This window comes from Suricata suricatta, chromosome 8, assembly GCF_006229205.1.
Source record: "Suricata suricatta isolate VVHF042 chromosome 8, meerkat_22Aug2017_6uvM2_HiC, whole genome shotgun sequence".
NCBI classification, from domain to species: domain Eukaryota; kingdom Metazoa; phylum Chordata; class Mammalia; order Carnivora; family Herpestidae; genus Suricata; species Suricata suricatta.
The window spans coordinates 138,260,891-138,280,704 of NC_043707.1; positions in this window are offsets into that span (position 1 = coordinate 138,260,891).

The following is a 19,814-nucleotide window of genomic DNA, read 5'->3' on the forward strand; positions in this document are numbered from 1 at the left end:
AGGGCCCTGGGAAGACCCCGGTGGGCTGGCTCTGCCGTGGTGGCGTCTGTGCTCCTAGTGGGGACACTAACTCCTCTGGGCCTCAGTTTTCTCTTCCATAAAGTGGAGGCATTGTCTGCCTGTCCCTGGGGCTCTCTCCTGTGGCCCTTGTCCCACCTTCTCTGCAAGCCCGGCTCCCGGTTCAGGAAGTGAGAGTGAGACACGGGCAGTCCTGGAAGGCGCCCACGCACACACCCCGCCCTGCAGCCCCTCCCTCCTCCCCCCTGCACAGCACACAGCAGGAAGGGGTGGAAGTGAATTATGTCTGTTTTCCTCTCGCTGACTGTGGCTCTTGGAACAGTTCCCGGTCATCACGGCGTCTAATTTGTGTGCAAAGTCACAGATGCAGGGGACCATCCCGCTCCTCCGCCAGGGAGGAACTGGCCCTCAGGGCCTGGGCTTATCAGGGGTGCGGGACAGAGATGGGACGGGCAGAGGATGACAAAGTTCTCATCTTGGGGCTCCACCCTCACGACCCCTCTGGATCCAGTCCCTCCAAGGTCCCCACCTACTAGCATCATTGTCTTGGGTGTTAGGGTTTCAGCGTGTGGAGCTTGGGGGGACACAGGCGTTCTGGGTTCTGGAGCTTCCCCCCAGAACCTGGCCGTCCATCACAGCCCAAGTGAGCCCCCAGCTCCGGCCACGGGAGCGAGCCATCCCGCTGCCCAGCTCCAGGGGCCGCCGAGGCTCGGGGACACAGGTAAGTGGTAGGCGTGGCACGTACCACAGAAGGAAATACGACCTGCTGCTCTCAGGCACCGGGTTCTGGGGGGTCTTTGCTCCACGGGAGGTGGCTGGCCAGCCGTTGCTCTGACAGCCCCAGGCCCAGCAGATAAGGGTAAAGCATTGTCACCGTCCAGCCTCTGAGCACTGTCCCATGCTCCTCCCTGGCCTCCTGCCCCTCTCCACCGGGCACAGCCACCTTCAGCCCTGCAGGACCGCCCGGGGCATGGATGTCTCCAGCGACCTGCTGACCTCCCCGCCCATGCCTTCCCTGCCCCTTCCTGGCTCCTCAGGGTAACCGGGCCTCTGAGGTGCCCGCCCTCCTGGCTCCCATGCCCTTCCCGTCACCGGGCACTGGCTTTCCTGCACCACCTGCCTCAGTCCTGCTCATGCCCTTCGCCCCTCTCTGCAGACCCCCCATCCCCCCGGGTCCCTGCACTGCGGTAGAGCCCACTGCCCTTGCTAACCCACCTGCCGCCCGGCCCGGATGCCCCTACCCACCCGCACTCTGCTTTGTCACCACACCTGCTCCAGGCCGCGTGCCTGCCGAGGCCCGCCTCTAGCTCTGCCCCCAGATCTCCGACTCCCTTCTCGCCTACGCACAGCCTGCGCTCCCACTCGCCCACCTTCTCCTCTGCTGGTCGGTCTCCCCCTCACCCACTGCTGCCGCCAGCCTTTCCGGCCTGAAGAAAGCACCCCTGGTCCCGGCTCCCAGGGCCAAGCTCCCACTCTGTGTCTCCTCGTCCAGCTCAGATGCCCCCCTTCCTTTCCCGTCTCCTCTCCGACGCCCCTCTCCCCAGTCAGACTTCCCTGATCCCGCCTCCGAGACCAGATGGTCAGACCCTCCACTCGACATCCTGGGTCTTGTTCATGCTCCTGGCAGCCCCGCAAGACGAAGTCAAGGCCTGTCCGACTGACTGCCCCAGGGAGGTGCTGCTGTGCACCCTGCTGAGCGAGCTGGCTCCATGCTGGGCCCCGAGGAACTCCGGGCCCGGGGTCGGGGCAGCCGGGAAGCCCCAGGGGGGACGGGCCACCTGGGAGACGCAGGGCCCAGGCGTGGCGTCCAGCTCCGAGGGGCCCCCGGAGGTACGGCTCTAGGCCAGGGTGGGGTGGGTCTGGGGCCACTCATCACGGGGTCGCCCGCCCAGGATGCAGCCAGCGGGGAGCTCCGGCAGGAGGTGAAGGTCCCCACGAGACCCGGGGGCCCCGAGATCCCCTCGCGTGAGCTGGCGCTGGGTCTCGCCCGCACTGTGGCCTGCTGACCACGGCACAGGCTGGCGAGAAGCCTCTCTCCTGGATCACCTGGGAGGAGCCCACCCCCACCCCACCCGCTGTTTCAGGAGCAGGGCTGAGATGTGCCCATTTGTCTGGCACAGTCCCAGCATTTTATAGGTAGTAAACTGAGGCTCAGAGAAGGGACCGGACCAAGGCCACGATCTAACCATCAGTGAAGACAAACCCCTGACGTCAGTCCCCTGCTCAGCCAGCACCCAGTCGTGCCGGGGCCTTTCTGAGGGCTCTGAAACGCCCCGTCTGTGACCTGTCGCTGGGAGACAGTCCCCTGGGGGCCTCTGGGTCGGGAGGGATAGGAAACTTCTCCCCGCAGCCGCGCTCCTGGGAGCCGAGCAAGGACTCCAGAAAGTGAGAACAAAGGAGCCAGCAGGGTGTGAGGAGTTAGAAAGGCCGGTTCTGGGTCCTTCTGACCCAGGAGGGTCTAGTGTCAAGAGCCCAGCCATGTCCCCCAGAGCTTGGCACAACCTGAACTGCATGTTTGTTGAATGAATGTGTGAGTGTCTGACCCCCGCGCAGACTCAGCCCGAGGAACGGCCTCAGGCTGGCGATTGTCATCGCTGTGGTTCACGTCTGTAGGCCAGACAGACAGGGGCTTAGTGCAGTGTCGCCCCCTGGGAGTTTCCAGGAGGGGGGCTGACGGTACCAGATTGCGTGGGCAGCCGCTGCGACCAGCCCTGCCGGAGTCCCAGGAGCAAGGTGCCGCGGAGAGAGCCTTTGTCCAGCTGGCGAGCTCGGGCTCTGCCCGCGGGCACGGTGCCAGCACCCCGGCCCTCATTAGCAGGGATTTGTGTCCCGTGGCCTCCTGTGGGCCGGCTTCCGGACTCGGGACGCGGAGCTCCCCACACACACATACCGTCTTGGGGGAGCAGAAACTCCATCATTACCATTTCAATTAAAATTGTTCTCTGAAGCGGCAGGTCCCCAGGCAGAGCTACCGGATTCCAGAATGCAGGGAGCAGGCACCCGAAGACGGGCCTCCTGCCAGCCGCTTGCTCCTCCCGGAAAACTGTCCGTCGGGTGGACCCCGGCTGTGCAGAAGCCTGGGAGCACCGAGGGGCGGCTCGAGGGTGGGCTTCTAGGCGGCCGTGATGCTGGGAAGGGCCAAGCACCAAGAGACGGTGAGACCCAGCTTGGTGTGTCTGCGGCTGTCATTTTCCCAGGAGGAGGAGAGGGGCCGGGGAGGTGACGCCAGCCCGCCCAGCCCCCAGCACCTACTGTGATCACCCCCTTCTGGTTTGGGGCCCTCTGTGCTTGTGGAGACGAGGAAAATGCAGGGGGAATAGAAAGAAGAGCAAACCTGGTCCTTGGTCCCACCTCCAGGGATGATGGCTGCTGTTTTTTTTTTAATTGTTTGCATTACCTTTGACATATATTAACTCGAAATGTCACAAAATTGAAATGATGTTGGATATGTGGGGTTGGATCTCAGTTTTTATTTTATTAAAAAATTTAACATTTATTCAGTTTATTTTATTCAGGGACAGAGAGAAACAGAGATGGAGCCTGTGGTCTAATTAGCTCCCTCCAGATTTGCTACCCTCCCCGCCCGCCCCGCCGCATCACACCCACCTGTCCATCTGCGCCCCAGAGCCCAGCCACGTCCATGCAGTACAGTGGTGCTCGCTCCCTCTCTGTGGCATCTACTGGAAGCTTCCAGAAGCGCCCCACCTTGCCCTGTTGGGATGCAGAGAGGTTACAGTTGGCTCCAGAGTTCCCAGGGAAACAGGATTTGGGGCTGGGAGGAGGAAGTGAAGCCTGGGCTCACACTCCAGGGCCGGCTTGGCCTCACTTGTGCACGATCTGTGTCCTTGAGCAGACGGTCAGCCCTGTGGCCTCAGCCATCCCCTCTGTGAAACGGGCAGCAACAGCGCCTGCAGCTCTGGGTCGCTCAGAGGACTCAACGCCTTGGCACAAGCCTGGGGCTGGTTGTTGAGATAAAACTGGCCGTGGAGACAGCACTTTCCGATTTTCTCGGAGCCTCCCGGGTCCTAGCACGGGGCCGATTCCCTCCTGATGACAGAGGTTTTGCTACTGCAGCAAGATTGTCCAAGAGGCACGAGTTCTCTCCCTCGCTTGGGCTACTTGAGACCCAGCGGGGCACGAGCTCCAGACAAGCTGTGACACGGAAACGGATGCAGACAGCCAGAGAGCCCAGTCCACACTAGCTTGACAACCAGGATTCATTTTCTCCCAAGAAAAGGGTTCTGGAGGCTGGCGAGGGCCGGAGTCGGTTCTGCTGTTCATCGATTCCACTGAAGGCCCAGGGTCTTTTTAACGTTCTCAGTGTGCTGGGTTTTCTTTCTCTCATCCTTATTGCCTCACGGCCCCAGAAGAGCTGCCACAGCTCCAGGCAATGCATTTGTGTCCATGGCAGGAAAAATGGCAAAGGAAATGTATCAGTGAACACCTCGCTTACGTCTAAACTTACCAAAGGGAAAGGTAAAGCCACCTCGTAAACTGTGATCAGGCATTTACTCCTGGTTTCTCCGTCATACACGGGTCCCCTGGCCCCCCCCCCCCACACAGCTAAAGCGGGGGTGAAGGAGTGAGTACTTGGCTTTTTCACCCCTTAAGTGGGAGCCGGGCAGGCAGGTGTGGGGGCGGACGCTCCCATTTGTGTCCGACTTCTGGGGACGTAGCCTGCTTCGGTGTTCTCCCTGCGAGTGGCACTTTAGCGGGCCATGTTGGTAATATTTCCCCGGGTTTATGATCAGTCCTTACAACAAACCCCTTTCAGGGGAGTTCTTGGGTCAGCATCACACGCTCCTGGGGGCTCCCTTGTATGGACGGGAGGGCTCTCGTGCGGTGAGTAGCCGCTCAGTGGTCTCCGTCTCCCCGGTCGTGGCCCGGATCCTCCTCTTGGTCCCTCTGGGCACAGGCACTCGGGCCACCAGCGTCGGACTGCACGTTCCACACCGCCTCCGTGGCCGTGCCTGCTGCACCGAGCCTCGCTGTCTCCCTGCCGCTGGGGTCCGAGTATCGTGATGGTGTTCACACCCGCCCCCGCTGGGAACCTCAGGGGCCCCTTGTGCACCCAGTAAAGGCCAGGCTTGCAACGGGCTTGCCAGGGTCCCCATTATCCCGGCCTCACATCCTGCCGTCTCCCCATCCCCCCAGCCACGGGGTCCCCTGTTGCTCCTCTGACCCATCAGGCTCACCCCAGCCCTGGACGCCTCCCTCCTTCCAGCCGCCCTGCTGCTGGGCCGCCCACCTGGAATCTGTGCCACCCAGCCCCGCCCTGCCACCACCTAACTGTCCCCTGCTTGTCACGTCAGCCCATGAAGGCTGGCACGTCCATCTTCCTTGGCACCTAGCCACGTATCCGACCTGTGATCTCCCTGCCCGTCCTTAGTCCCCTCCTCAGTGGTGGGAGCCGCCCCCCGAACCTCACCCCTCCCAGCCGGCAGCAGCTGAGGGACGTGGCCGGGCTGCCGGACGCCTGTCCTGGGGTGGGCCAGTTGTGCCCACATGCTGACGCCTCCTCTGCTTCTCTGTGGGGCCATTTCCCACCTTGTCCAGGGCGACTCCTGTGGTCATGAGACGGGGAAATGTCAGCTGTTCTCTGAGCAGGAGGTGGGGGGCAGGCAGGACTGTGAGTGGGAACGGCTCCCTTGTTTCTGCAAGCGGATTGCATCCTTCCAGAGCGTGGGAACAGGACTCCTGCCCGGCGTCTGCGCAGGGAGCCCAGGTAGATCAGGGATCCTTGTGCATCGCCGCCTGGGAAGGGGGCTGGGCTCGGGGACACTCGGGGCCACCCTGTGCGCAGGGACCTGCTCACCTCTGCTGGAGGTGGGTCCTGTCGGGGACCCTGATGCGAAGCTTGCTCACCTACCTCTCTCACCACTAGGGGTTTGCTCTTCCACAGACCTATGCTTTTCCTCTTAAGGGACAGGGTGGACGTCAGCTCCTGGCCTCTGCTGCCAGCCGGCCCCAGGGAGGCTCCCCATCAAAGTCCCTGAGCAGGCAGCCTCCGCCTCCTGGTATAGCCTGGTACCTCCAGGCCTGGGGGGATGTCGAGGATGGGACTGAGGAATCAGCCCCAGGGAAGTGGGGTCACCCAGAGCGGGAGACTTCCCGTTCCCAGATCCGGGGTTGCTAGAGGACTGTTTCCCAGCGAACTCCCGGGGGTGGGCTCCAACCGCTCCAATCATCCCGAGACCAGTCCCTGGGCACCCCTTGGCCCCCTCACGGTGGTCACTGCCTCCTTCTAGCTGGTCCAAGGGTCTGGGGGAGACACAGTTCTTAGATAGAGCTTCTCCTGTCCTTCTCCTGCTTCTCCCCAGAAACTTCGATTTCAGTCCTGTCCCTCAAGGTCTGAGCTCACTGGGTCCTATTCCAGTGAGTCTTTTTTTTTTTTTTAATGTTTTATTTATTTTTGAGAGAGAGAGAAAGAAGGAGAGAGAGAGAGAGAGAGAGAGAGAGAGAGAGAGAGAGAGAGAGAGAGAGAGCACGAGCAGGGGAGGGGCAGAGAGAGAGGGAGACATAGAATCTGAGGCAGGTTCCAGGCTCTGACCTGTCAGCACAGAGTTCGACGCGAGGCTTGAACCCACGAACGTGAGATCTGACCTGAGCCGAAGCCAGATGCTCAACCAGCTGAGCCCCCCAGGCGCCCCGTATTCCGGTTAGTCTTTATTCCGCTGTTGTTTTGATAAGCGAACACTCACCCAGAGGCTCCGCCCCCCGGAAGAGGCGCCCAGAACCAGGGCTTGTGTTAGTTTCCTGCCACAGCGACACCCATTTACTGCCTTGAGGGTCTGCAGGGGAGAGGCCCAGGCCATCTGGGTTCTCTGCGTACAGTCCTGTGAGGCCCAAGTCGGGGATGGCCGGCAGGGTGGAGTCCCCTGTGTGGGCTCTGCAGAGGAATCCACGTCCAGGCTCACGGGGGCTGCTCTCCCCTTGTGGGGCTGGGTTTCCTTGCCGGCTCGTGGGCCAGGGTTGGTCTCTGCGTGTGGGGCCTCAGTTCCTCTTCTTGTCTTCCCTGTGGCCCCACCCTGGCCAGTGGTGGCCCGAAGGGTCCCTCTGACTCCCCTTCGGCTGCAAGAAGCTCTCTGCTTGGGAGTCCCATGTGGTTGGACCCACCTGGATAAAGCAACTTAATCTCCCCATTTTAAGGTCCTTAGCCTTAATCACAGTTGCAAATAATGCAACATATCTGCAGATTCCAAGGATCAGGGTGTGGATGCCGGTGGGGGGCATGCTGCCTCCTGGCCCCCTCGGTGCCTCCTGGCAGACATGGCTGAGAGCTCTTCCCACGTCCTCTGGGCTCCGCTGGTCCCTGCGCCATTCCTACCTCCCCACAGCCTGCGGTTTGCAGACAATTCCGTACTCACTCGGGTGACCGTGAGGAGGGCAGCTCTCTGGTCTGTTATAGAACTCAGATAATTGTTTAAAAGCCAAGTGGGTCAACATTTGCTCGGAGATCAAGGTCTGTTATCAGGTTATTTTTCTGGACCATTCTCCCCATGGGAAGCCTTCTCAGCAGGCCTATGTGGAGCCTTCCACTGGTTTCCAGAAAACCCCAGACGTCAGATCCTGAGCAAAGGGTGTGGTTTGGTTCTTTCCCTGGAGGCCCTGAGCCTTCCCTTCACATCCACCCGCTGGACCCGCGGTGTCCAAAGCCAGCACGGAACACTCCTGGTCCAACCAGACCAAACACGTCACCCGGAAGTTGGCACAGTCAGCACGGAGCCAGGTCCGTGGTGCTCGGCTGGAGACCTGGTGCATCCGGCCGGTCTGAGATGCGCCTGGAGTTCTTTGCCTGAGGAATAAGGCAAGGGTCAGAAAGGAGTGCGCGTGCGCTGTGGGGTTTTCAGTGTTTTCTCCCTCAGTGGAGATCCCTCCGAGTACAGACAAACAGGCTCTGTCCCGGGAGAAGGGGGTCTGTGCGTTCCCTGAGCACCCAGTGCTCTGCCCGAGACAAGTCGCACGAAGATCCGGAAACCTGCATCTGGCGCAAAGCCCTGAAGCGTCGCTGGGACCCTGTGGTCCACAACCCAGAGTGGGTGGACCGGTGCCGAGTCAGCAAGTGGCGGCTCTCGGGGGAGCCAGAGAAGGGTCCCCGCCAGACCCAGACGCTGGACCGCCGACTTTTGTTGCAGACTATGCAGGGTATGTCCTGTGGGGCTCAGTGGGGGCAAATGGCCGGGTCCCGCCTCCCTCGAGGACGTGTTTGCTGCTTCTGACCACACCCGTCCCCTTCTGCAGCATGCTGTGCTCTGTGAAGAGTGTCAGGGACGGCCCAGGGAGGGCAGCGCGGGCTCCCGAGCACTCCTCCTGCAGATAACCGAACGAAGGCTCCGGGAGTCTGGCCGTCTGAACCACAGCCACACAGCCGCCCATCCACAGAGCAGGACCCAGGACTGACTCTGCCCGTGAATGTGGATCAGCAAAGGCCATGGCCTTTCTTGCCTCCTTGATGAAGGTGGTCAGGGAGCTCCCGAGAGATGGACTGCTCAGTCTCTGGGGCAGTGAGAGCTCCGAGGGTGGACAGGGCTCTACCTGTGTGCATGCTTGCAGGAAGGGAGCGGGTACAAGTGCCCTATGGCTGCCACTAGAGGTTGGTTGCCGCTGTTAGTCATCGGAGGGTTTTGAGACACGGGTGGGCCCGTCCAGGTCTTGTCTATTGCACCTGCTCGTATCTACTTGTCAAACCAACTTCTCTCCATCCCTGTACCTCCAACTTGACTTCCTCTCATGTGGACTCCTGCCAACCCATGTCCACTCTCCTTGCCTCCTTTCCACACATTTTCTAACCAGGACATGTGATGACATTTAAAAAATTCAGCTAAGATAGTCTCACTGTTTTGCTTATAATGTGAACTGTAGGGCCACCCCCACTCCCCGCCCCACACTCAGACCCTCCGTGACCTCAATGGCCATCTGCCCATCTTTTTTCTCTCTCTTTCTCTCAATCACTTTCATTAAATACATTTGTACTAAGCTTCTCCTATGGGCAAGTCCCCATTTGAGTTGTAAAATGAAACAACTGGCGAGGTCCAATAGGCCACATGCAGGCTGGTTGTCAGCAGAAGTTGTGGGAACTGGATCACAAGTTCATGGCAGCGCAGCCCAATCCACACCTTTATGGAGCTCAACTTTTCCTATTGCATTTGGCATCCTGCTCTTTTCTGGATTTAGTTTCCTTATTCCTGAAGTGATCTCTTGGTAGTTCTTTCTGGAAAGATTGGGAGGAAGTAAGTTCTTTATTCTTTCTAAAGCTGGAGATAGCTTTATTTTACTTTTTCTTATAAATGATAGTTTAGCTGGGTACAGAATTCCAGATTGACAATTGTTTTTTCTTAACATTTTAAAGTGCTTCTAAATGCCACCTTTTTATAATAAATGGTCTGCTTTAGTCCAGTTTCTTGTAGGATCTTCTTTTTCTCTTGGATGTTCTATAATTTTACTTCCCTATGTCTCAGTGTGTACTTAATTTTATTTATCCTGTTCAGAAATTGGAGTGGATTTTCAACCTGAAGACTCATATCTTTCACCAGTTGTGGAAACTTGGTCATTATCTCCTCACATATCACCTCTCTCCCACTTTCTAGTCTTTTATTCTGAAACTTCTATTACTGTATTTCAATCCCAAGATTCCATCTCCCCCCGTCCTCAACACCACATTTTAATGTCTAAGAAAATTGGAGGCATCTGGCAGTTGGCAGTTTCTCACAATAGCTACCAGCTCGGCAGCAGCTGTGAAGGGGTTTCCATCGCCTACGCAAGCTCAGCGTGGCAGTTATTTCTGACAGCAGATGCTATAGTTTCACTCTCTCAAAACCACAGCTAGCAAAACCTTTAAAAACCATTTAAGGAAGGAGTGTGCGTCCTGCTTGTTTCTTAAAAGCCTCCCATTGACATCTTATACAGTTGAGAGAGTCCACCCTTCCAGAGTGAATGTCAGTGTTTTGGGGAAGATTCTGGAGGCAGTAGTGGAGCACTTTTTTGAACACTGTAGTTATTATCACCTCTCTCAAGAACCCAGAGCGTTAAGCTGTTTGGGGAAGAGTTGGATGTTGTCTGATTTCTGCTGAAAGTGATTGAGAAGTGTTTGGCTCTGAAGGTAAGGAGGTGGAAGACAATCTTAATTTTTTTTGCTTATATTTTCTTTTCTATAGATGCATGAGCATTTTACTAAGTCTATATAACTCATAAAAAGCTTTTCCACTAGGTAGAAAATGTAGGAAAAGAGCATTCCAAGTCATAAGAAAACAAAGTTTTAGTTTCATTGGAAGCATGATCTGTGCTACAGTGGCCCCCAAGATGTTGATGCAGCATCCAACCATTGATGTCTGAGATTTGATAAAATGTGGTGGATGTATTTTGGAGTTATTCACTTTAATCTTTTTACTCTTTTTTAAAAATATGAATGATCTTTTTATTATTATTATGTTTAAATGTTTATTTACTTTTGAGAGAAAGAGACAGAGCATGAGCAGGGGAAGGGCAGAGAGGGGGGACACAGAATCTGAAGCAGGCTCCAGGCTCCGAGCTGTCAGCACAGAGCCCGATGCAGGGCTCGAACCCACGAACCGTGAGATCATGACCTGAGCCGAAGCCAGACAGTTAACCGATGGAGTCGCCTAGGCGCCCCTAACATTTAAATTTTTATGTCTTAATTTCTTATTTCTTAATGTCTTCTTTATAAAAATTCTCCTTTCACCTCACAAACTTATTTGTTTTAAAATCGGTGTCTAACTGCTCCATAAACTTACTTTTACTTTCTGTGTATGCATGCTATTTGTCAATTTTGGATTTTGCTCATTGGTTTTTCTTTGCACTCAATGTCTATGTGACTTGAGGGTTTGGCTTACAAGTCCTTCTGAACCATGGGGCTTTTTTTCTTTTCCTCTCTGCTCCCATGAGTTCGTTGCTTCCCATCGTCTGGATTTCTGTAGGACTCCACAGGGTGTGGGCTCCATGTTCAGAACCAGGGCTCCGGACAGCGCCCAGGGCTCCCCTCACTCCAGTGTTTGGGAAAATGCTGCAGATCCGTGGAGCCTGGTGGCAAGGCTGTATTGTGGCCACTGCATCCTTTGATTCACCGCTGGTAAATGCCTTGGGGGCAGAGCAGTAAGCCTGGTTCTTACAGAGTAATTCTGATCCCATTGCTTCTCAGGGGTGGGATTCTCACACCTTTCCCAACAGCATTCCAGTCCTGTTCTATCCTTGGAAACAGTTACCCATTATTAGTTATTTGTTTTCGCCGGGTTACATCTCACTTACTTTCTCTTCTTTCATACTGTCCACCACTGTCCTGTGTTCAGAGCAGACGTGTTAAATACTACCGGAGTATCTGCGTGTGTCAACAGCGGACCGTCTCCTCTCCACAGCACTATCTAGCCACGCTCCCCTCATCTCCTGAGCGGTTTGCCTCTTGCACTAGTTTGAGAACCGGGAGACAGGTGCTGCGGCTCCTTCACCCTCATCCTCAGGACCTTGCACTTGGCCTGGAGCCCAGCCACCATTCATCCTTGCAGGACCGCCTGGGAAGCCCCACCTGGCAGAGCAGAGCGATGACCTGCTTTGGACAGACACAGATCTGGATTCAGATCCTGATTGGAACCAATCAGTGTGCCCCTTGGACCCTTGGCTTCACCATCAGCTGTGGGTTGATAGCTCCAGGTTGCTGTGAGGTTAGGTCTGGCGATGCCCTTGGCCGGGGGCCTGGTTTGCTGTAGGGGATCCAGACAGACCAGATGTTATTGTTGGCTTTGACCCTCAGCGTCTGGGAGTGACAGTGTGTAAGGGAACATGTTAAGGGGTTATAAATGGAGGAAATGAGTCCACAATGAAAACCCATGGGTATGGTACTCCAGGAATTATTCGTGTCATCCTGGATGTGCGTGTGTGTGCGTGTGTGCGTGCGTGTGTGTGTGTGTGTGTGTGTGTGTGTGAACACAAGGATAGCGGAGCCCCACCCAGGGCCCTCCTTGTGCAAGGACTGGAAGCAGGTAATTAGAACCAACCAGTTTTCAACCTACCTCAGGGAGAAGCAAAGAAACAGATCTGGGTAATTTATGCGAGTCTATGTTACAATCTGTCCTTATGAATATAAATACCCTTGAATGTGGATTGTCCTTGATAATTGCTTGCAATGTCATCTTTTTAATGAAAATTAAGTGCTTCAGGAGCACTAAGTAGGAGCTTTGCTGACACGTTTAATTGCCACGCTGGGAGAAGATGGCACCTAGGAGGGTTGGCTGAGGCTCCGTCTAAAACCATGGGCCCAGTTAACTTCAAAGAAGAAAATATTTTCCGAGTTCCTACTGCCTAATTGTGCTTCCCTTTATTTTACCTCAAAGGGATGTGATGAATTAATTATGACACAATCTGTTTTCGGTCCAGGCTTCCATGTGACATGTTATGTGGAGCCGGCGCCCAAGCCCCCCCGCGTGCGGGAGAGTCTATGTGTGGGGTGGGTGTGGGTGTCTTCCCAGCTCAGCTCTCTCCTGATCACAGACTGGGTCCCACAGGGTGCATCAGATCCAACACGGGAGGTCGCCAATGAATAAAGAAAGACCGGACTGTGGACCCCATCGGGGGACCGTTAGTCACGTTGCCTGATCTTGGGCTCCAGGGGTAACGTTCACGGCACCTGCTTCTTATCTGTTGATTGGAACAGCTCTTCTCAGCTCTGACAAGGAGCTGGAGAGTCGGTTACACGGAAACTTCTGGAATGATCTTCAGCCGATGGTCAACCCCAATTAATGAGGTCTCACTGTATTCAAACGTGGAGGTTTAGGTTGGTCTGTTTTTCTGTTTTCCTTCCTTCAACTTCCTAAAAGGAAGGCTTTGCAAAAGGGTGAGCTCTTCAGAAGCAGCCGAAGGAGGAAGCGCGACTCACCTAGGAAGGTGTGTGTGTGGAGGCGCTGCCAGAGCCAAGCGACCCTGGCCCCAGACTCACAGCCTCCAGACCCGGGAGGGAATAGACCCGTGCCGGATCAGGTGCCAGCCTGCGGTGCTCTGTGCCATAGTCTGCGCACACGAAGGAGTCGTCACAACGCGGGGAGGAGACCCCGGCCAAGAAGCCACGGGCGCTCGGACATCCCCACGTGCTTTGTCTGAAGTAGCTTTGTGCCCAGAGCGGCCAGCCTGGAAACGACACCCCGGTGCACCAGTTCATGTGACGCGCACTTTAGTCAGGACGTCTTGAGGGCTGGCGGACGGGTGGGGGGCAGTCCTGGGCCACGCACGTCCCAGGGAGCTTGCGGGGGGAGAGCACATCTTTTGAGAGACAAGGGTGTGCTGAGAGGGACTCCAAGCGTGCTCGGGGTGGGGGATGCTCCTGGGGTCTCGCCCCATTTCCTCTAAAAACATTTGAGGGATCAACGCGACATTTCTTCCATCAAAACCAAAGAAATACATGACCTGGTAACACTGGTGAGCTCTGGGGGGCAGATGCTGGTGTGTGGTGTACGTTTCTCTGTGCGCCTCTATTTTTAGTGCTAACTTTGGCACTTTCTTGTAGAAAATTTCAAGCATAAGCCCAGATGGGCCACCACCAACTACAAAATCACCTACCCGGTCACCGCTCGTCCTGTTTCTTCCACACTCCCATCTGCTTCTGCCCCCTCCCTGGGCTCATTAAAAAAATATTTTCGAAGTTTATTTATTTATTTGAGAGAGACAGAGACAGGCGAACGAGGGAGGGGCAGAGAGAGAGGGAGAGAGAGAGTCCCAGGAAGGCTCCACGCTGTCAGTGCAGAGCCTGGCATGGGGCTCGATCCCACGGAATCCTGAGAACATGACCTGAGCTGAAACTGAGAGCCGGACGCTTAACAGACTGAGCCCCCTGGGCTCCCCAAAGCATGTTTGTTTCCTTTTTCAAAATAACTTTCACACCAAAGAGGGGAACCGTATAAAGAGCCACATTTCCCAGACTCTTATCCATGATTGATTCAGTAAAGCACCTGCCATGTCTAATGCTTTTTAAAATTCTTAAAAATGTTTATTTATTATTGAGAGACAGAGAGAGACGGAGCATGAGCAGGGAAGAGGCAAAGAGAGAGGGAGACACAGAATCCGAAGCAGCTCCAGGCTCTGAGCTGTCAGCGGAGAGCCCGACGCGGGGCTCAAAGTCATAAACCGAGAGATCATGACTGAGCCACTCAGGCGCCCCTGCCATGTTCAATTCTTGAAACAACCCTGTGAGCTCTCAGTGTCTCCACTTCACAGGCGGGGACACAGAGAAGGGGGGAGTGTTCGTGCTGGGGGTCAGGGGCAGGCTTGAAGCGGGGGCGAGGGGATGTGGTGGTGTTTTGAGGTGTCCGTGTGTGGCCGAGGGGTGCTGGGAGGCCGGGTCTGCAGGGTGAGGTGTAGACGGGCTGGCAGGTGCCCTGGGGCTGAGGAGGGGAAGGATCAGAGGGAGCGCCTTGTTCCCATAAGCCAGACGCAGACGACAGCAGCAACGGTGAGAAAACCCCATGTTGGTCTCCTGTAGCCGCTGCTGCAACAAATTTCCGTGAATTCAGAGGCTCAAAACAGCACACGCGGACGCGGATGCTCTCACTGCTCCGAGGTGGGAAGTGACGCAGGCCCGCCGGCGCCGCGGCTCCCGGTCTCAGCAGCAGAGGCCACCGAGCTGTCCGCCGGCCTGGCCTCCTCTGCAGCCACCGGGGGAGGGGGGTCTGGGGGTGGGCACGACTTGCTTCCTTGTGGCTGCACCTGCTGCGTGGCTCCCAGGCACTGTCTGCATTCCCGGGTCTACACCCCCCAGCAGGTGAGTCCCTCTCACTCTTACCTTCTTCTAGGTCCCGCCTGTGCCCCATTTCTCCCACTTCATCCAGAGAAGGTTCTCTGCTTTTACAAGGGGTCTTTTTGATTCAGTTGTGCCCACCCAGAGAATCCAGGATAACCTTCCTCTTGGAGCGTCCACAACCTCAATCACATCCGCCAAGTCCCTCTGCCGTGCTTTGCTCAGATGCGGCACATCTTTGCGGGGACATTACTCGGTCTCCCACCGGCTTAGAGCATAGCCCCGGAGCGGTGCTCGCTCATTCCTCATTTACTGAGCACCTGCTAGGGGCCGAGTTCACACCGTGCTGACAGGACAGTCCTGTGGTCACGTGTTGCCCAGCCCAGGGACAGCGGGGAGAGGACGGAGGGTCCCCGAGGCAGAGCGGGCGCCGTGAGGGACCAGGCAGGGGGCATGAGGTGAGGACTGAGTCACTGTCGGGGCTCTGCTGGAAGAGTGGAGTGTCCTGGGCACCAGGTCACTCAGTCAGTTAAGTGCCCGACTTCGGCTCAGGTCATGATCTTGGGGCTCGTGGGTTTGAGCCCCAAGTCAGGCTCTGTGCTGACAGCTCGGAGCCTGGAGCCTGCTTCGGATTCTGTGTCTCCCTCTCTCTCTGCCCCTCCCCTGCTCATGCTCTCTCTCTCTCTCTCTGTCTCTCAGAAAATAAAATAAAACGTTAAAAATTAAGAACAAGTAAGAGTGGAGTGTTCTGGACCCGCCGACGGGGGGGATCCTGCGTGATTTCAGTCACTGCTGCCTGACATCAGAGCTGAGGGCGATTTGCAATAGTTCCAGTGTTTTCCAAAGAAAAACTGATTTTAAAAAGGAAGACCAGCTTTGGTTAAAGCTGGGGTTACAGAAGGGCTGGAGGCCCCCCACCTGACTGGCAGGGAGTGAGGGGATTGGGGGTGGGCCCCCCCCGTCCGCACCCTGGAGGCTCCTCAGTGAAGCCACACCCCTCAGCACTCAGTTTGAAAAGCAAGGGAAACTGAGGTCAGGAGATTCATCCAGTCAGCTACTAACGACCAGGACTCCTAATCCAGTGCTCCTTCCCTGTGCGGAGCCAGCCGCGCCGTGTGATAGCTTCTGTGGCCGAGCGGGGCCTTGAGTTCGGTGAGAGCGGGGCCTTGAGTTCGGTGAGCTCACGGGCAGACACGGCGGAGTTGCACGTCTGATGACCCTCTCCTCCTCCCCACCGCCGATTTTCGTCTAGTCTCCTTCCTTTGTCCCGGGACCTGGCGACACGGACCGCACGGAGCCCCTTGCAGGAGATCTCAGAGCTCTTTCCCTGAGACCCTGGCCCCCACGGGGGGGGGTCTCTCCCCCTCCTCTCCCTCTCGCAGAGCCGCCACCCCGCTCGCTTCTGCCCATTTGGAGGAGGGTAACGTCAGGTTGGTGCCCGATGGGAACGCCCAGCTTTGGGCCGAGACACGGGTCTGCAGGCTTGCTCTTTGGAAGATTTGCTTGACGCTGGGTAGGCTCACTCTGCTAATGTCCCTTCTGTGGCTCATCGGCTCCGCACTTCCTGCCTCCCCGCTCTCCCCGCTTGCCAGAGAGACTCAATTACGTCCTGGGCTGCACACAGGGCAGATTGATGGGGCCTTGCAGGCTGCCAGAGGCTGCATCAGCCAGATGTATCGGGGCCCTGGGGGCGCAGCCGGCCTGCCTTCCCGACCCCGCTCCTCCTCCCCTCCCCCAACCCTGCCCTCTCCCTCTGCATCTGGGGTGCTTCGCCAGGGACCCCACAATGGTCCACGGGGAGCTGGGTTGCTGAATCCGTGCTGGAGGCTGTGCTCCGCTTCCCAGAGGAAACTCAAGTCAGACGTCCTCATTAGCTGAGGCCACTCCGCCTGCCGCCTGCCAGCCCTGCACGGCCACCGTCAGCCCCCAGCGGGAGGGCACGTCAGCCACAGCCTGGGGGTTCTGCTCCCTTCTCTGGGGTCGCCTGCAGGGTCAGAGAGCCCCCACCCCACCTTAGTTCCAGCTGGATGGGGGTCAAGGGAGGACACGTGAAGGCAAGAATCGGGGTTCCAGGAGCCCAGGGGGAGTGGTGTGACCCCAAGGTGGGGCAGGGGTTGGGGCTGCCCTGCCGGGCTTGGCTGCATTGCTTACCTTCTCCTCCCGTCTGGTCTGTGGGTGGAGAGAGGCTGCGCCCACCTCCCGGCTGGTTCTGAGGATCCCGCCGGACAAACCCTGGGGGCAGTAGCTCTGAGCAAAAGTTCGCTGCTGTCATTCATGTTCTGACCCTTCGTGTACCAGCGTGCTAAGTGCCCGAATCTCCTGGGAGGAAGCAGTTTCTCCTGCAGAAGGTCTCTGAAACCCTACGAGCTCCGTTTAAGGAAACCTGGTCAGGGAAATGGTGTTTCCCCATCACTGGTCTCTCTGGAAGGTTTGTCTTTCCACCTGGGAGGAAAGATGTCCGACGCGGTGAAGTAGAAAACAACAAACCTACCTTCTCAGAGAACTTGCGGACCAGGAAGGACTTGTCTGGGACCTTTTGTGAAGAGCCGCCAGGAGCCGGGTGGGGAGGGGGCGGGAGAGGCGGGGAGGCGGGGCTCAGGCAGGGCAGGTGCTCAGGGGTCCAGGACACCTGCCTGCGAGTTGGGGTTCACTGCACGTGCCCTGCCTTGGTTCACCTGCTCCAGCGAGTTCTGGGAGGGTCCCCCTTTCCGACCCCCTGCTCCCTCCCCCCCCAAGTTGCTTCAAAGTAGCAGCTGGGGCAAGTCCCCAGGCCGTCCCCCAACCCGGCCTCATGGTGGGGGCGCTGCCACCTGGTGGCCGACACTGCACACTGCAGGCCCCCCTTGCCCAAGCTGGGCCAGAAACCACCGGAATCCTGCCCCCCCAATCCCTCCCAGCAACCGCATCCCCACTGGCCGGGTTTCAGGCACATTCATCACTGTGGATCGGGAATGGGTCCCTTCCCGTGTGTGCCTGCACCACTGGGGACCCTGATGCGTTGGGGTCCCTGTGCCCAGGGCGCCCCAGGCCTGCAGGCGACCCTCCCTCCTCCATCTGCCGCCTCCCTCCTGGGCACCAGGTCTCCGTCCCCTTGTGGGACCCCAGCCCACCCCTCTCCATCTCCACCGCCTAGTCAGCTGCTCCAGGTCCCCTCCCGGGGTCAGCCCCTGCTGCCGCTGCACAGGGAGCCTGGGTCGGAGTCTCCAGGACCCTGGGCTCTGGACGCAGGGCCTCTGATTGGCTGAAAAGGCCTGCGCTGCCCTTCCGTCCTCCAGAAGGAAAACCTGCTTCAGAAGCTTGGCAGCCAGCTGGAGCCTCCTGATCGTCCACACGATCTAGCGCAGAGCTAACTTCTCTGGAGCATCTGCAGTGGCTTCGCGCTTCACACCCTCAACTCACTGGTTTGTTTCCTTCCAGGCCTGGGAGGGAGGGGCTTCAGGGGCCTCCGGGAGGAGCAGGGCACCGGGCAGGGCCGGGAGGGCAGTGGACAGGGAGCCGGGATCCCTCGAAGCCCTGCCCGGCCAGGCGCTCCGCTGCAGAGAGGGCTGGAGGACTTCGGGTGAGGAGCGGCTCTCCTCAGCCCAGAATCCCCTGGACGGGGAGTTCCTGCCTGTGGTTTGGGGAGGGCGCTGGGGACTTTGCCTTTCTAGCCAGTTCCCGCCCCTATGATGCCCCCAGGATCCCGCCGTGAGGACCACACATACAGCCCCCGTGGCTCTCACCTTGGTGGCTGGAGTCACCGGGGGATTCTCAGGGCAGATACCTGGTCCCTCGCCGGAGACGCCACGTTATTCGGCAGCGTGGGGTCAGGCACCGGGACTGTGGAGGCTCCCCGGAATGTCCCAATGAGCAACCGAGGTCGAGAGCCGTGGGTGTAGTTCAGCCCTTTCATTCTGGGGAGACTCAGACCCCCGGAGGGGAGATTTACGCCTGGGTCATAGGGCAGGAAAGTCCTTCTGGGACAGGGTCTTGGGTTGGTGCCAGCTTTGGGGGGTGCTCTTTGGGGTGCATCTCTGTGCGTGGCCACACGGGACCTGGAGGGGGCAGGGAGCTCGCTCACATGGGACCTGGAGGGGTGACAGAGGGGGGGAGGAACCGGGCAAGAGCCAGCCCATGCTGAGGCCAGGGCAGTGATCTGCTCTGAGGTCCCAGGGTGACCCTGACCCTCTGCTATCTTGGCCATGTTCCCTACCGGGTGCCTCAGTTTCTCCTTTGGTACCACGATGGCACTCGACCCCATGAACTCCAAGATGGAGAGCGTGAACGTGCCACCCCGGTGTCAAGCATTCTTACTATCCTGATGCCCTTTCCCACGGGGGATGGGGTCAGCAGCATCCACATCAATTCTGCCGGTTCCGCCTGGCCAGGGGGCCACCCCTGCCGCCTGCTCCGAGCAGCTGACCCACACGCCTGGCGCAGGCTCTGAGCCATTAAACCACTCACTGTGGCGACACCTGCAAACGCTCCCCATGGAAATGTGGTGTGTCGGCCAGCTCGGACCATAAATTATTTAGTGAGCCACCTCCCCACTAGTTAAAAAGAGGGAGTGCTTCCAAAAAGAATGAGATAAAAGGCCCTGTGCCGGAACATTCCTTTCCCATAAGTGTAAATATTATAAATAAGCACGCCTCGCAATCCATCCGCCCCTCAACCCCGGTGAACTCAGCCATGAGAGGTGTGAGTCCTGGGGGCCCCTGGGGAGCCCCGCGCTGCCTGGCCTCTCTCTGCCCCAATCCGGGCCTCTCAGAAGGAAGCTGGAGGCTTTGCGAGTGGTGGACGCAGCGAGTCTAGGTGCTGTTACCCTAACGAAGGGGAGGATGACCTACCAGGCTCTCCCCAGCCACACGTGTCCTTGGGAAGGGTGCAGGGAGGAGTGCCAGCTCTCCCCTCCCCTCCCCTGCGCCAGGAAGGCAGAAGTGCTTGTTACGGACAAAACCCCTATCCTGACAGCACGGGGACTCCACGGGCACCTGCGTCGGCGGGGTCTCACCGTCTCCCACTGTCCTGTCTGCTGGGCTCCAGCCTCCTTCAGTAATGTCACGGGACAGGCTGGCCACCCGGA